The 18,160-nt window shown below is 47.9% G+C and overlaps 1 protein-coding gene across 10 annotated transcripts in view; it reads right to left on the reverse strand.

The window, feature by feature from the left end:
• ERI3 (ERI1 exoribonuclease family member 3) overlaps window positions 1–18,160 on the reverse strand; it is a 136,303-nt gene that overhangs the window by 36,477 nt on the left and 81,666 nt on the right. The gene's annotated exons all lie outside the window — the stretch shown is intronic.

Genomic DNA, 18,160 nt, shown 5'->3' on the forward strand with positions numbered 1-18,160 from the left:
CCCAGCCCTCTGACAGCTCCTAACAGCACCAGGTCCAGCAGCTGTGATGTCTCTGCCTCTCAGTCCTATCACTCCCAGTGATAGCTGACCAAACCCAACTTCCTGGGGCCATTCCTCCTCAATCCTCTCTCAGAAGCTGGCCCTTCATATCATACAACAAGTGAGTTTTAAAGACTACTGGGGAGGCTCCTCCATTTCCCCAAAACAATTTAAGTTCTTATGTCCTCCCACCCAGGCCTAGATGGAGAGAGGAGGGGCTAGGGACTGCAGCTTGAACTATGTCAAATGACCCTGTCTCTCCCACCTCCCTTCCCGATACTGAGCTGTTAGGGCTAATCCCCTCAGGGCTGTCAGAACCAGTCTGCAAAGCAGAATTCTGTGTTTCAAGTCCAAAGCTTTGAACCTGGCATGTAACTAGTCCTCAGTAAGGGGCAGGTATTTTGCTAAGTTTGACTCTCAGAAGTTGGACAGGCCTGAAGATAAAAGAGAAAAATCATGTCCTTTTTCCTAATAAAAAGGAGACACTAATAGCAGTCAGCACTTAGGCAAAGCACTTTAAGTTTCTAAAGTGCTTTCCAAATTAAAATACAATCCTTTATTGAGCATGCGAAACTACTGCCACCACCACCCACCCACGCACCCACCCACCCATCACATACAAAGGTGTGTGCATGCTTGCACACAGCATGCACACTTTCACTTTCTTCCCCCCTGGGAAAAAGAAGGGTATTCAAAACATTCATCTCAGATCCTCCTCCCTCTTCATTACATTGTTCATGTAACACACATTTATTGAGGAACTACCATGTGCCAAGCCCCGTGCTGGGTGCTGGAGATACACAGATCAAGTAGACCAAGCCACTGCCCTCAAGGAGCTCCCAGGCTAGAAGGAAAGCCATGTAAACATACTTGCAAAACAACACTGAGAGAAATCAGCAAGAAGGACGGACAGGGTCTTCAGTGGGCCATAGGTGGGGTGCCTAGAGAAGGTAGACACGTAGCCAAGGAATTCAGACCAGTGGTCTGAGTTGAGACAGGATCCTAAGAAGCAGATGAGTGGTGCAAGAAACAAGAGTAGAGAAGATCACCCAGGAAGAGAGTAAAAACGTTTAGAATCAGATAAAGCCCTCCTCTTCTCTGATGTATGGAGGGTAAAAAAAGGGTGAGAAGGTTGAAACTACAGCCTCCAGAGCTAAGGCCCAAAGAACCTTCTCTTTGGGGCACATCCAGCATCCTGGTTCCTACATCTTCCTTTGTCAAATCAGTCTTCACTCTACTTTAATATGATGGAAGAGTGTAGGCTTTGGAATCACACTGACTCATTCACAACAAACATTTACTGAGAGCCTATTACATGTCAGACTACATGCACATATATGGCAACAGAGCATAGCACTGTCCTCAGAGAGCATCTATGGCTTTCTCCAAGAGTCTTAAACACAAAGAAGGAACTGTAATAAAGGCTCCAACATGACACATAAGCTTTTTTAATAGGACAGAGAAAGGGAGCTTGACCTGGGTGGTGAATGCTTCCCTGAGGACAGGTAAGTAGAAGCTGACGGACTGCCTGGAGGTAGGGTGGGGCGGAAAGGCCAGAGGTGGGGTGACGGGGGCATGCTAAGGTCTGGAAGGAATCAAATCAAGGCCAGAGTCCCTGAGCACAAAAAGCAAGCATGAAGAGTGGCTGACGAGAAAGGCAGGAGATGCGGCCCCCGCAGGACCTCAAAGGCCATGGTAAGGGCTTTGTACTGTTTCCTAAGGCCATCCAGGGGCCTCCGACTAACACGTTATGTGATCTTGGGGTTCTCTACCAATGTGAAAAGGTAGTTCCAGCACAGTGGCTCATGCCTGTAATCTCAGCACTGTGGAAGGCTGAGCGGGGAGGACTAATTGAGCCCAGGAGTTCAAGACCAGCCTAGGAAACACGACAAAATCGCATCTCTACAAAAAATGAAAAAACACGCACACAAAACCAAAAATATAAAAATTAGCCTGGCATGCTGGCATGCACCTGTGATCCTAGTTACTAGGGAGGCTGAGGTGGGTGGGAGAATCCCTTAAGCCCAGGGAGTTGAAGCTGCGGTGAGTCACCATGTTTGCACCACTGCACTCCAGCCTGAGAGATAGAGAGAAACCCTCTCTCAAGATGAATGAATGAATGAATGAATGAATGAATGGTACTGCCTTTGCACATCTACCCCTCCTTATTCCTAAAGGTAGCCAGGCCTGGGAAAAACCTAGAACCAAGGCCATTTTCCATCTAGAAGGGGAGGAAGAAGCTACATGAGCATTCCTTCACTGACCATTCACACATTCACTGAGGGCCTGCCAGACCCCAGCAACTCAAACAAAATCACATGTAGACACTGCCCTCATAGAACTCATAGTCCTTTGAGGGGGAACAAACACAGAAACCAATAACTCCCCATAACTGTAATACAGCAAGTGGAGAGAGCCACAGTAGGGATTGAAAGGAGGAAAATTCTCAGGCCCAGTGGCCTCTGGAGCCCAGAATGATGTGGGCTGCTTCTGATCCTGCCTCACTGCACAGGCAGCAGTTGGTTGGCTGGGACAGCATGATCCACACAGACTGCGGATTGGGCAGGGGCAGGAGTGTGAGGAGGACCCCAAGCCAAGGCTCCTGGGAAGGAGCTGGAGACCAAGCAGCAGTGACCCTAAGCCTGGATCTTCTGGTTACAAAGATGAAGGCTGAAAGGATGTGATCAGAGTCACAGAGGAGAGGAGAGAGGCCCATTGTATAGTCTCTGGATGGCTAGAAGGGGGTACCTTTAGAACTAGCAACAGGACTTGGACAAAAAATAATTTCAGAAATGGAAACTCTAGCCCCCAGGTTTCAGTGTTTTCATTGAAAAATGAACAACTTAACTACTAGATTTCTTAGGTCTCTTCTTGATCTGAAATTCACCAGATCTGAGGTACTTCATTCAACGGCCCCCCCGCCACCCCACCCAACAACCCCAAGAGTCAAGCTTATTTCTGCCCCTTATATTTGGTTATACTATCTCCCCACCTGGAACACTCAATGTCCCTTCTTCAAATCCTGTCTACTAGGGCACTACCTTCAGGAAGTCCTTCATGATTTCTCTTTCCCGCTCTTCCATGCCCCACCCTGACCTCCACACCCAGTTCTCCCAACAGCATTTTGCTTCATCACATATTGCATAGGGTCTGGTACTCTTACCTGATTGGTCTAGGGATTGTTTTTATCACTCCCTGACCCCCGACATCCATTTCTCACAGGTCCTAGAAGCAGGCAGGGGCTGTTCCAGCCTGAAGTCTAGGTCCCCATTCCCTCTGCCCACAGTCCTTTGAGAACTCGACAAGCCTCCACTTGAAAAGGGTGCTAAAAGCAATGATGTCTCCAAGTGCGATGGGAGATATTTGTGTCTGCTTTACCCTTGGCTTTTTGCTCCGGTTCAGGTAGGAGCGGGGTGGGCTGGCTGGCAGATCTGAGAGCGCGGCACGCCCCAGCGGGCAGGGCGCACAGCGCGGAGGAAGGCGCGAGTCAGTCTGGAGTGCTCCCCATTTATCAAGCTCACGCAGGCCGCCAGCCGAGCGAGTCTTTCTATCATTACACCTCTCAAAATCCGATTCATACCACTAATCCTGCCTTCATTCTCCCAGATTAATAACATCTCTTTCAACCTTCACAGTGTGATAAATAGACAAAGAGAGAACAAAAGGAGAGACAGAAGAGAGAGAAAGAGCTGGAGCAAGTCCCCATAATAGAGAGAGCCGAGAAAGAGGAGAGGGAAAAAAGGAGAGCGAGCAAGAGCAGGCAGCGGCCAGAGACTGCAGCTACCTTAGAGAGCCGCTCTGAGGAGAGCTGGCGGCTGCGCCCCGCTATGCGCTCCGCTCTGTCCCCAAAGAGAAAGAAAGGCTCGTTAACAGCTCCTTCCTGCCTGCACTTTTGTTCAAATTCTTTTCTTCCCTTCCAATCCTGCTTTAGGTCAAATTCCAGTGAAAATGAGTCTCCTGGCTTTCCCATCTACTCCCAGCTTCCCGACCAGGCCCAGGAACCCACCTGGCCCTTGGTAGCAGGGCTGGGTCTGGGTGTAAGACAGGGCTGGGAATGGGTGTGGCACAAGTGTGCCTATAGCTTCCCCAGAGCTGTTCCCCTAACCTGAAACCTCACCCCTTCCCTGCTTTTTCATCAGAATAGGAAGGGAACAGAGTAGAGGGAGGATCTGCTTGGGGTTGTTCTGAAGGCTCTGTCCTCACATCTTTCCAACTTTAGGCTCCAGACAGTGCAATCCAAGGCCCTTCACCCATGGCAGCCCAGTCAGATAGTGAAAGTTAGGTACCCCTCAGGCTAGCTAAAGCAGAGGGTGGTGCATGCCTCCATATTATGATGGAGAATTGTGAGGAGGACAATAACCCCCCCACTGGGCCCAGTCCTACCCTAACCAACTGATCTCTGACACTTGTCCTCTCTGCCCCTTGCTAGCCTACACTTGTCTCCATGGCACACTCCCCATCCTCCACAGAGGCCCAGTTCAATGGCCCCTTCTGGATGCCCATCTGAGCTCTTCCAGGAGAATTCAGTCACACCCTCTCTGGAAATCCAGCAGTTCCATTAACTTCCCTCTCCAGGTTCTGGAAGGCAGCACCACTTGCATTACCCTGTAGGGACTATGTGCTTCTCTCACAACCCAGGAGTCTGTCTTCTGAGTTCTCTGTTCCCAGGTCCAAGCTGCCCATGGCACAGCACTTCCATTCGTTCTTGACTGTGCCTAAACTAACCCTAGCCAAACACAACTCAACCTTCCCTCTGGGCTGCAAAGTATTCCTAGGTGGCAAGCCAGCCTGGCTCAGGGGCAGAAGGAGAAGCACTCCACACTGGGAAGCTCCGGTGGCCCTGGCCACCCACGCCTTCACAATCTAGCACAGTTGGGGAGGTGGGAGGTACACCAGGCTCTCAAGACTACCCTATCGCTTAGCACACTTATGCTAGGCTGCAGGGTCAGTGGGGGTGGCACAGGCAGAGTGAAGATCTGCCCTGCCCAGTTCAGCCTAGTGGGAGGAGCCTTCTAGGAGAATCAAGGCTTCTCCGAGGACAAAGCTTTGTGGTATACAAGAAAGACCTAAGCGGACCCTCAGTAGAAAGCTGATGACCTGGTGGTCTAGAGCAGGTCCCATCTAGGGAACATCTTGCAGACACTCTCCAGATTCTTTACTTCCCAAAGCTTCCCCTCTTCCCTTTCTCTATCCCCTGCCCCAAAACTCAGCCCTTTTTCTGGGCCAAAATGGCTGCTGCCTACTTCCACTGTTCACTCCCAGGAACCCCATCACTTCTAGCCACAGTGCTCAAGTTTGCCTAGTCACATTTCCACTTGGGGAAATAACTTGAAAGCTGAGAAAAGGAGGCTTTACAGGGCTAAGTGAAAAAGCAAACCCCAAGGGGAAAGGGATATTGAACTGGGCAGTCCTTGGGATCCCTGTCATAAAAAATCCAGAAGTTCCATTAACCTTCCCTCAGCTCCTACATCAGAAGGATTCTTCACACTTTTTTTCTATTCCACTAGGCCTCTAGGATCAGACACTTGCAATAGGGAGGGTGAAGAATGACAGTAACTGATGTTCATCCATGGGCCCAAGCGACCCAAGGAGGTGAGGGCCTGAAGAGGAACAGCAAGAAGGAGATAAACTGTACAGTCTCAGTGAAGGGGAACTGTTCTCCCTATAGTAAGCCCAGCCTGCTGGTGCCCTGGCTTTCAGGGCAGACTGGGTCCAACTGGCCACACAGGCCCACACTGCCTCTCAGCCCAAGGTCACAGTAGGATTCCAGCAACATGGAATGGATCTCCAGTCCTTCCTCCACTAAGAGCCTGTATTGTCGGCAGATCAGATAGCCTCAGCCAGAGTCAACTTTGTAGTCCCTTACAAACAGAGGGGCAGCAGGCCCAGACACCCTCAGCTTTGCTCTAGCCAGCTTCTACACTCTCTGAGCAACCAGGTGGCTTCCTGGACAGCTTCCCCAGGGGCTCAAAAAGATGCTCTGGTCCTTGCAGCCCCACTCCTGAAAGGAGCATAGGCCTGGGCTCTGAGAAGAGAAGTCATAGTGTCCCCTCTATTCTTTGCTGCTATTGCCAATCCTGACCCAACACAAATTCTCGCCCCTCCCCTGGCCTTGCTTCCTCAACTCTTCTAGCCCTTTCTGAGCCCTTCCTCCCAAGATAAGCCACCACCTGGGCATCCAAGTCTGAGGAATAAACCTCATCTCCTCAGGAGAGAGACAACCCTAGACTCCAGTAGGGGATATGTCTGGGGACAGTAGGAGTAAGTCAGTCAGACACCAAAAGTCAGTCTGTCTCTGGCAGATCAAGAAGCCAGATCCAAGTGAGGCTTTTCCCTTACTCCCTGAGTATTCAGTTCTAGAGCTCACTCCCTCCTCCAGGCAGCCGGTGGCACAGAGCAGGAAAGGAGAAGTTGGGTCCTAATGTGTAAAAAGCTCCAGCAAAGCAGAATCATTTACTCTTCGGTGAGACTGCTCAGCAGAGCTAATAAATCTTGCATGAGCAGGGCCAATTCTAATTTCCTAATATGAAAAGGCATTTGGATTGAGAGAGAGGGGGAGATAAAAGTGATTGAATCTCCAATAGTCCAGGTTACTGACAAGAAACATCCTGCTCAGCCCTGAGAGAAGGATGGCAGCACCCGCCCGCCCGCACACACCCATCCGTTCTGCCCCCCTCTTGGCGCGATACATCTCAGTCTCTTCTATTGACAGGACGTGGCTTTAAACACAGTTACACAAGTTATCATTTCTGCCTTCTGATCAATCTGAATTTTCAGGACAATTACCCTCTTAATCAATGATTGCTATCAGCAGCCCCGCGCCTGGACGGATTTCTCAGCAAGGTAATCATGCCGCCAGGCTGGACGGCGCGTGCATAGGCAATGAAGCTCCGGGTGGGGTCTCCTCCCTCCTTCCTGAGCCCCTATATCCCAGTGCTGCTGCCAGCATCGAGGACAAGGACGGCAAAGTGTGAAGGCCACTTCAAGGAGTGGTGGGAGTACAAGGAAGGGGGGGCAGCCACCCAGTCAGCCTTCCAAACCATTTGATTACGGAACAAACCTATTAAAACCCTAGATTTACTGCCCACCATGCTGATGCATCTCCATGCCCTCCTGCCATCATTCCTTCCTCCTAATTAGCCTAATAAAGCCCAATTCTAATTATGGGCTCAAACTATTAGGGTGAGTAAGTACAAAGAAAAGAGAACTATTGGTTTTACTAATCTCTCAGAAGCTATTGGTTCTAGAAATTCCTTTTCTTCCATGGACCTGGTTCACATGGGCTACTGACTAGAATGGCAGGGGCAGCCTCTTCTCCTCAGATGCCCAGGTATCTAGAGCTAACACAAAGCCAACCTGGCCTTGAGCCAGGAGGCCACCCAGCCCAACACTCTCTCCCACGGATCCAGCCCTCCATGCATAAAACAATTCAGAGGCCACAGAAGAAGGAAGGAGAGAGAACAGGAATTGAATCTGCTAGAAGCCATATCTGCCACCCTGCAGGCAACTCAAGGAAGTTACTCAGATCACCTGTTGTTGGTCAAGGACTTAACTAGAGAGGCCACCAGTGGGATGAAAGGGCTTGGTCCAGCCAGGTGCAGTGGCTCATGCCTATCATCCCAGCACTTTGGGAGGCCAAGGTGGGCAGATCACCTGAGGACAAGAGTTCGAGACCAGCCGGCAAAATCCTGTCTCTACTAAAAATACAAAAAATTAGCCAGGTGTGGTGGCAGGCACCTGTAATCCCAGTTACTTGGGAGGCTGAGGCAGGAGAATCACTTGAACGCGGGAGGTGGAGGTTGCAGTGAGCCAAGATCACACCACTGCACTCCAACCTGGGCGACAAGAGCGAAACTCTGTCTCAAAAAAAAAAAAAAAAAAAAGAAAGGGAAAAAAAAAGGCTTGGTCCAGGGTACTAATGAATGAACTTACACTTTTATACAGCTGTACTCACAGCAGAGCGGGCTATGGGTTAAAACAGGTCTGAACAATTTTCTATTACATCACAAGGGGGGAATGAGAATGAGAAAGCTTGCATGCTTTTATTAACTGACATTTACTGAGTACTATCCACAGGCTAAGTGGTGGGGGTACAGCAGTGAACAATATATCAGTGACCCCTATTCTCATGGAGCTCAAAATGTACTAGGAAAGACAGACAAGTGTTTTTCCAAAAAGGCAAAAATGATCAGGTGAACTCACACATGAATGTTCATAACATCCAAAAAGTAGAAACAACCCAAATATTGATCACCTGATGGGAGAATAAAGAAAATGTGGTACTATCTATAAAATATTATTTGGCAGTGAAAAGAAATGAAGCACTAATTTATAATACAACATAGATGAACCTTGAAAATTACACTAAGTGAAAGAAGCTAATCACAAAAGACCACATATGAGAAGTTTCCAGAATTGCCAGAATAGGCAAATTTATAGAGATGGAAAGTAGATGAGTAGTTGCTTCAGGCCGGGGCATTTGCAGGGAAATGAGAAGTAGCTCTTAATGGAGTTTCTTTTAGTGGGGACAAAAATCTAAATTTAGATGGTGATGATGGTTACACAATCCAGTAAATATGCTAAAAACCAACAAATTATACACTTTAAACTGGTGAACTGCATGGTATGTGAATTATATCTCAATAAAACTTTTATTAAAAAATTATGATCAAAGAAGTGCAAGAAACCCACAGCAGGCTCACCAACTGCAAACAAAGTCAGAGGAGGCTCTAGCATCACACCTAGCCCTCCGAAGGCATTCAGTATAGGTGTGTGAAAAGGGAGAAAGTTCCACTGGGAAACTGGAAAAGTCTTCACAGAGGACATAAGAGGAGTTAGATCTTAAAGGATAAGCAGGAGCTCACTAGGCAAGAATGCAGCCAAATGGAATAACTGTGAATAAGGCTTGGAAGTGGACCATACAGGCTATCCTGGCACAGCTTGAAAGGACTTCGAGTGTCTCAAAGGTCAGGCTAGAGAGCTTATACTTCATTCAGTAGACACCAAGATTTTTCAAGTACTGAGAAGATCAGTCCAGGATAGTCTAGGGTTTGATGGTTCAGGCACAGGAAACAACCTGTCACAGCTGAAAGGGCATGGTTTTCAGAATCACAATATCCAGAGTTTAAATCCTTAAGTCCTTCTCCCAATAAACTCTAATGACCAGTGACGGCTAGGATTTTGTGTGTTTTGCTCACTGTTTTATCCTCAGTGCTTGGCAGAGTGCCTGACCCAGTAGGTACTCAAAAGCCATTTACAGAATGAAAATGAATGAATGAATGGCTATGATGAATTCAATCCCATTTGACACATACTTATTGAATACCTACCATAAACCTTGGCGCTCTGGTTATATAGTGTAAGCTCTTCAAGGGTAGGGTCCCTGTCTGATCTCTGATCTCTTACCTCAGTGCCTTACACAGGTTCCATTTGGCACAGGGCAGGTCCTCAATCTGTATTAATTCCCTTCCCTCTCATAGTCTGCGTGGTTTGTTTAAGACCCAGTGAATTCTTTGATAGGCTCATCCTGAACACATCACTGTAGCTGGTAAGAAAAGGAAAGCTAAAGGGATGGAAGGTTTCAATAAAGCAACAGGAGCAGGTGGTGGTGCTAACAGTATTTGCCCCAAAGCAAGCCCTGGTGCTCTAGGAGGCTAGTAGGTAATCTGAGTCATTCAAGCTGGTAAAGAACTGGGTGGGAATGAGAGATCATTCTCACAACGCTGTCCTGCACTCAAGGCAGTGGGCCTAAAGCAGGGAGAAGTTAGCATACTTAGGTAAGGTGGACACGTAAGCTGTAAGAGTTGTAGGTGGATGCGGAGGGAAAGATTTGTGACTTATTTTCTAAGCAGTTTGTCCTGACCCTGGAGATCTGCCATTTTCATCATACTGCTGGTCAGGAGAACCCTTTTGCTCACAGTAGAAAGGGGCTCCTCATTCTCCCAATCCCCAATTCCTATGGGTCTCTCCTCTCCTCTTCTCTTCCTCCCTCCCTTTCTTTCCTGCAGAGCTTCCCTCCAGCCATAAAAATAAAATAAAACACAAACACCCACAGTCCAGGAGGAGGGCGTCAGACAGATAATGGGCATTTTATATCTTTTTATGACACTCCCCATAGGCAGCTCAGCAATCACAGCGCAATAAAGGCAGGCATGCAGCTTGCATAGTTAAACAACTGCCGGGTAATTAGGCACAGCAAACACACCACTGGGGAGGCCTCGGGCTTGCCCTGGGATCTGCCTGCAGCCCTCCTGCCTGCTTGCAGCCAAGTAGGTGCCAAGCCCAGATCTAGAAACAGAAGACATGGTCGTGATGCTAAGGACAGATCACTGACAACTGCCATAAGCACACTTGGGTTTATGCCTGTACACACTCAAGCCCACCTGCCCACACTCACACAAAGACACTTCCTGAGCAGCCAGCCTGGACCTCATCTCCCCAGGAGGGCCACCCTCTTTTCCAAATAGGGCAACCTAGGGTCTCCCGAAGGCCCTGTTTTAGGGCCTTTGAAGGAGTCACAACAGGCACTAGCAGGGAGTAGCTCATCAGGGTAGCTCAAAGCTTATCAAGTGGCACAGGCAGGAGGCTCATGAACACAAAAATTTGTTTACATGGATCCTCTGTCTCTTGTAAATTTTGACTCAGTACAGAGCTGAATTCAAAATAATTTCTTAAAATTATTTTGTGATTCACGTATACTCCATACACATATTTCTATCACTGTACTTACCACTTCTATTATATTTTTTCCCCACCTGCCTACTGACCCATCCATCTTCCCTACCAGACCACAAGCTCTGTACAGGTGAAGACCAGGTCTGAGTCACCTCTGAGTCCAGAGGCCTCAAGCCACAGAAGGACTTCATGGGGTGACTGTTGGCTGAAGGTGAATATAGATGTCCCAGCCCAGGCAGAGCACAGGACGCTTGCTATCTGAGGCCTAGGTCCAGGTGATCTAAGCCCAACCAAGAGAAAAATGTCTTTATTAGGGCTGAGGGCACTGTATCACACATTGCCCATCCCTTCTCTAGTGCCCCAGCCAGTCAAATTCAGAAATTATAGGGAACTGAAAACCAATTAATGGGAAAAATAAATAAAAACCAGCTACTATCCAACTTGAAGACTGAGACAGTCAAAGGTCCCGTCTACAGCAGCCATCCAGATCATCCCTGAGGAGTCAGCCAGGGAAAAGCAAGCCACCTAAGCTCAAAACACTGTTCCCCCAAGGGAGCTGACAGCAAGCCAAGTCAACTCACAGAAAGACAATGGGTTGAGCCAGCACGGTATCCTATGAATGTGAACAACATCCAGCTACTTTTTCTGGTCTCTACCTGGCCATCGCAGTGTCTACCAAGACAACAAATAGAGAATCAAAGACCAGAGTAAGGGCCAAGGCTGCTCCCTGCCTTTAGGGTACTGAGAGGTCCCTCTCCTTTCCACCTACAAAGAATAAGGGAGACAACGAGCTTCTTCTCACCCCATATTCTCATGGTGAAGCCTAAAGGCATTTGACTTCAGTCCAAGCCAGCCCAAATTGTGACAAGTGACAGCTATCTAAACTCCTCCACGACACCTGAGTCCCTAGCTCTCCTATCCTGATGCCAAGCAATGCCCTGTCTTCCCTAAACCCTCAGCTTCTTCCAGTGGGACAGTGGAGTCATCTCAAAGCCAAAGACTGAAGTTGGTAAGGGTAAAAGAGGAACTTCTGCTGTCTTCCTTGCATCTGACTCATTTTTAGATGGGAGCAAAAAAGGAAAACCTAAGTTTCCATGAATGATCTCATAATGGCAGAGGCAGAAGAGACCAAGAGACCACAAGAAGAAACTGCCTCATCCAACTCCCTTATTTGTTATAGGAGGAAACTGAGGCCTCAGAAAGGGCAAGTAACCCAACACCAGAGCCCATTTCTAGCATGGAGTTCAGTCCAGATCTCTCTGTGTTGCATCATACTGCCCTCCAGAGACAAGGGCCTCATCTGCCCACCTCTAGTGTCTAGTCAGACCACAAATCCCATACCGACATCTTCACCCACATTCCCATTTGTGGGCCCATGCACACATCAGAATATATAGACATATTCAAGCCTGCACAAACCTCCCCAACTGGGCGAATACTCTTCTTTAAACACATACAGGCACGCATATACAAATGGGTGCACCCTCTTATACGCACAGCGGTGTCACTCTCAAGAAACCTGGAGTAAGAAGCTAATCCCTATCCTTGCCCATTCACTGACTTTCACTGACCACACAACTAATAATGGCTGCTGTGTGTTTGCCTGGGCCTCCAGTTCAAAACAGGCCAGACAGCCTTCAGGTGGTATCTGTTATGAGACAAGTGACAAGAGGGAAGCTATGGAAGGAGAGAAACTGAATTTGCATCCTAGGGGTCATGTGGTGGGCAAGCTTCTGAGTTTCCATGTCAGCACCCACAAAACAGGGAAAACAGCCCTCACAGCCCTCTAGTAGCTGAGGATTAAATGCAATAATGTATGTAAACTATCACACACAGATGGCACCAACTGGGGCTCAATGCATTGGTGCTCTATTGTTACTGATACTGATAAACATAGTGAAACCTGCCTTTGCAGATTGACCTACAGACAGTGTGGGAGATGGAAGGCAGGACTGTGCTCCCTGCCTTGAAGGAAGTTACCCTGTCTTTTCCTCTTCTTTTCTGCAACTACTCCCAGTTTCAGGGTCTAGAGTAGCAACAGCAAAATCAAAAGAAGGAAACATACACACACACACCCACACACACACACACGCACACACACGAAACCCTGGGGACAAGGCAGACTAACTTTAACCCTCTCGGACTCAACAGATAAGTTCGTCTTTCCCCTGCCACCATGCCCCACCTTTCTCACAAACCATCCTCAGCTCTTCTGCAGTATTTATACCTCTTAGCTTGCTGAAGTCCACTCTGCTTACCCAGCTCTGCAGATTCAGAGAAGCAGTAGATCTAGTCCCTTTCCTCAAGCAGCTTGTGGTCCCTGACCTGGACAGACCAGCCCAACTGCGATAACAAAGAGGCATGGGCTCTGAGCTACACTGGGCCCTAGTAACTGGCCCAAAGGGTTGGAGTACACACTCAACAGTCAGAATGCCTAGGTTTAGATGCAGGTCCCAAACACACCCAGCAGAGCTCCCAGCTCTCCTGTGCTCCAGAGTGAGCCCTGAATTCACTCCCTCAAGGACTCAAGAGAAAGGCAGGTGGGGCTGATCATGGGAATAGGACTAAGAGGCTGCCTTGTTTGACAGAGTACAGACTCTGAGCAGCAGCCAGCAAGAGAAGGCAGGCCCTGGAGTGGGCCTGCCACAGAGGACACTATAAGAACTCCAGAGGAGAGGTCAATTTGCAGCAGCTGTGGGGAACCTCAAGCGAAAGAAAGAATCCCAGCTGCCTTGAGCTGATTCCCTCACCTGCTTCTTTCCCTCATGTGGCCACACCCACCAGGGATGCAGAGCAAGGCAGGCTAGCTTTCCAGTTGAGGGTGTGCCAAGCTGCTCACCTAACACAGAGTACCCACATTCCTCTAAGAGCTTTACAAGCATGATCTAATTGATTCCTCACACTGTGATTTCCCACATTTACCATAAGGATATAGAAGTTGTCTGCCTATGGTCTGTCCACAGCTAATATGCTAAAAGATAGGGTGGCCGCTTCCCTCCCTGCTATCCCTGGCCCACAGGCTCTCTCTTCCCTTCATGCACATGAACATGGCGGTTTTCTGGAGCTACTGTACCACGCTTAGAAGGCAGCTTAGCCGGGCGCGGTGGCTCATGCCTGTAATCCCAGCACTTTGGGAGGCCGAGGCGGGTGGATCACGAGGTCAAGAGATCGAGACCATCCTGGTCAACATGGTGAAACTCCGTCTCTACTAAAAATACAAAAAATTAGCTGGGCATGGTGGCGCATGCCTGTAATCCCAGCTACTCAGGAGGCTGAGGCAGGAGAATTGCCTGAACCCAGGAGGCGGAGGTTGCGGTGAGCCGAGATCACGCCATTGCACTCCAGCCTGGGTAACAAGAGCGAAACTCCATCTCAAAAAAAAAAAAAAACGAAGGCAGCTTATGCTGGCACCACTCTAGACATCGGCCAATGATTCTTTACTGCACATGCTCACCCTTACTCTGCTTTTCCTCCAGTAAAGACATACACGTGGCTGGTCCACACAAGCAGCTTAAAATTCCTGAAAACTGCTGTGTGTAGTTCCCCAATCCTGCAAAGTGATTCACCACTTCAGGCCTTTCTTCACCTCCTCCCTCTGCCTGGATGCACTTGCACCATCACCTGAGAACGTACTCATCTTTCAAGACTCAAGCATCTCCACCGAAATCTTTCTTGATTTTCTCTCCCACACCCCAAATAAAAATGACACTTCCCTCCTTTGCACTGGCAGCAACAAAGCAAAGCAGTTAAGAGCATGGACTCTGGAGTCTACTGCCTAGATTCAGATAGCTACTCTATCACTCACCAGCTATTGAACCTCTCTGCCTTTCAGTTTCCCTCAGCTGTACGAAAGCTAGTAACAGAACTTCTCTCAGAATTGTTTGAGGATTGAGTTAATCCATATAAAGCATTTAGAGCAGCACCTGGTTTTAAAATTATTATTATAAATTATCTCTACCTTACAAATGCAGACACCAAGGTTCACAGAAGGTAAGTAACTTGTCCAAGATCATAACACAGGTAGATGACAGGGCCAGGAATTGACCTAAGGTGAATGTGCCTCTGTACTCCACTGGACAGCCAGGCATGCTGATGCCAGCTGGGATCAAGGGCATGAGATGTCCCTCAGTGTGAACTGAGGGTAAGCTGGTCCAAGGACAGCACTAAGCTCATCCTTGTCAATGCTCACATGAACTCTGCTGTGAGAGTCTCTTTTTCCTAGCTCCTGCCCACAATGTCCTGCATGTCTTCCCTGATCTCCTGTCCCCCTAACTCCTTTCCTACCTGTAGTACTAGTCATCTCATCTCCAATGACCAGTATCAGGGCAAGCAAAGGGCAGGGGCATAGTGCTATAATTTAATCCTCAGGTCAACTCTAGAAGGTAGGTATGCTTTTTCTTGCTTTTTATAAGGGGGATACCAAGGCTCAAAGAAGTTAAGTGACTTTTCTAAAATACCACAGTTACTAAGTGTAGAGCCATGATTCCATATCAGGTCTACTTGACTCCAAAGTCTAAATTCTGTGTGACAGATATTAATCATCATTTATAGGTTCAGAGAGGGACTTGCTTCAGATCACACAGCTAGTGAGTAGCAGTATTAGAAATACAAGCCAGACTCCTCCGACTCCAAAGCTCTTCCTTTGCACAGTAGTTTCGAGCTGTGAGCCACATCCCACCTCCTCAGGACTCAGTGATATACCATGTATCACCTGAAGACTAAATAAGGGGTAAATCTCACATATAGCTATACTATTTTTTCAGATTTTTATAGATAATGTTGTAATTAATAAAACACAGGCCAGACAAAGTAGCTCTCACCTGTAATCCCAGCACTTTGGGAGGCTGAGATGGGCCGATCACTCAAGGCCAGGAGTTGAAGACCAGCCTGGCCAACATGACAAGACCCCATCTCTACCAAAAACACAAAAATTAGCTGGGTGTGGTGGTGCGCCCCTGTGGTCCGGGCTATTCTGGAGGCTGAGGCATGAGAATAGCTTGAACTTGGGAGGCAGAGGTTGCAGAGAGCTGAGATCATGCCATTGCACTCCAGCCTGGGTGACAGAGAAAGGGACTGTCTCAAAAAATAAAATATAAATTCATATAAAAAACAACCAAATTTACTGTAATTCTTTTTTCCATTATGTATTTTATCATTATATACCCAAAAATACAAGTTCCACCAAGTCCTGAAGGAGGAACAGAATGTCTGTGGTGTTTCCCGACATTGCTAAGAGCTCCTTGTATTCTGCCTGCCTACTTCTCTAAGAGCTCTCCAAAACCACACTTAGGTACCTTTCCCAAGGTACTGTCCTGATTCTTAGTTACAAACTCACAATTGATAAATGCCTTCTATGTGGAGTAACTGTCCAAAGGTCAACAGCAGCACAGGAGGCACAATCCCTTCTGGGACCTGAGACCAATAAATGCTAAGAACTAATGCTGCTTCCAGCAAGGTGGACCCAGAACTTGGGCTATAGAAGGAAGGAGTCAGGGCGATTAATTTCTATCTTTCCTACCTCAACCTCTAATTCCTTCCCTGCCCACTTGCCTAAGACACATGGCCTGGAGAAAAGAGCACACTGACCTGGGTTCAAATCCTAGCTTCACCTCTTCCCGGCTATGTGCCTTTAGGCAAGTTACTTAATTTCTCTAAGTTTATTTGTCTGGGAATTCCAGCAGAGGAACAGGCATCTGGACTCTGGAGCTCATTAGTCTAGCCCAAGATTCAGTGTGGATTCAATTAATGCTTGTTGATGCCCAGTGTGTGCCAGGTCCAGTGCCATGCACTGGAAATTCAGAGATTGGTGGTATACAGACTTCGATGAGCTCACAGCGAAGTGGGAAACAAAAACATGTAAGCAGATAATTACAAAAGCATGTCATACAGCACAAAGTTCTGAAGCCATACAAAGGAGGAAGTGATTTACTATTCCTACCAGAGGTAGGAGAACATCAGAGAAAGCATCACACACAAGGGTTTTGAAGGGTGAACAGGAGTTTCCCAACACACTAAAAGGGGAAAGGTGATGTAAGAAAAGGGAACAGTATATGTAAGGAGAGGCGAAACCATGATGTATATTTGAAAAACAGCCAGAAGTTTGATACAGCTGGAATGTTATGGAGAGACAAGAGATGTTAGAGATAGGAATGCTGCAATGAGCTAGATCATCCAGGGCCTTAGCATCTTGCTCAAGAGAAAAGATGGGGCATAGCCTTCCACACCTACCCTTGGCTCTGGTGCACTTCCTGTCAAAACGAGCACCCTGCAATCACACCCTTTCCTGTGCCTTTGATTTAAGAGTTCCTCTCCTGGCCCTGACAGTAAGGCATTTCTGTCCCACAGATTATAACTCACTCTGGGCTATTATTCAGCTCCCCAGCCCTGGCCCTGCTGCAGTTAGTCCAAACATAATATCCTTCATGCATATATTATCTGTCTCCCTATTATCTGGAATCATTTCGGAATTAAATTTCAGTCCTGCAATATTGGCTTCAGGAGCGGCGCGCTTTATGGGCTAGTCAAAGGTTAGAATACCAATCAAAATAACAGTGCCGATGCAGCGAGACATTTTAATATTCCAAAACCCGGTAATTGTAAAAGGACATAATATTTTTTCCCTGATTACCCCAAAGGCAACACATGTTAACAAGGCAAGGGAAGGAGTGAAAGAAATTTCAGAGTTCAGACAGCTGTAAGACATATTTAAAGGAAAAGCCCAGGCTGGGCACTACACCATGGGGGCAGGGAGATGGGAAGAAAGGAGATGTTCCCTCTAGCTCTGGCAGCTCTTGACTCCAAACACAGCATTTTCCCTCCTCTACCTCTGGACTACACTCCAAGAGCTTATCCCCAACAGCAGATGTTGCAGAGTGGAATAAAAGGGGAAAGAGCTCAGGATCTGGAGTCTCAAGGCCCAGGTTCTAGTTTCAGCTTACAATTCAGTAGCCTCCAGCCCCCAAGACTGGTCACTCCCAGGGTTCCGGCATCAAACGCAGCAGCAAGCACTCTGGGCTGCTCTCCCACGCACCCTCTCTCCTTAACCCATGCCTGTGCTCCCACCTCTGCCAAATCTCTACCTAGTGCTCTGTGCACTTTTTTTTCCCCCAAAGACAGATGAAGGCCCTTATCTACTTGGCTTGCAGAGCTGATGCCCATCAGGACACCAGCCCACAACTGCCCACTGCTCCAGGGACAATGCTCTGCACTTTGGATGATGCCAAAGGCTGAGACTACAGCCCCAGTCTCATTCTGACCTGGGAGTGACCCAGAAGTAACTGCCCTCAGTGCAAACTCCCCCCATCTCCAAAATAAAACAAAATGAACACCTTGTGGAGCCCCTAGCTAGTTACACCTTTCTTGATCTTCATTTTTGTTTTTTTGTTTTTCCAAGTTAGCTTCTGATCAGACCCAGGAGAGGAACTCTGTGGCCAGCACCTAGCAGCTG

This window comes from Saimiri boliviensis, chromosome 11 (genome assembly GCF_048565385.1).
Source record: "Saimiri boliviensis isolate mSaiBol1 chromosome 11, mSaiBol1.pri, whole genome shotgun sequence".
Classification (NCBI taxonomy): domain Eukaryota; kingdom Metazoa; phylum Chordata; class Mammalia; order Primates; family Cebidae; genus Saimiri; species Saimiri boliviensis.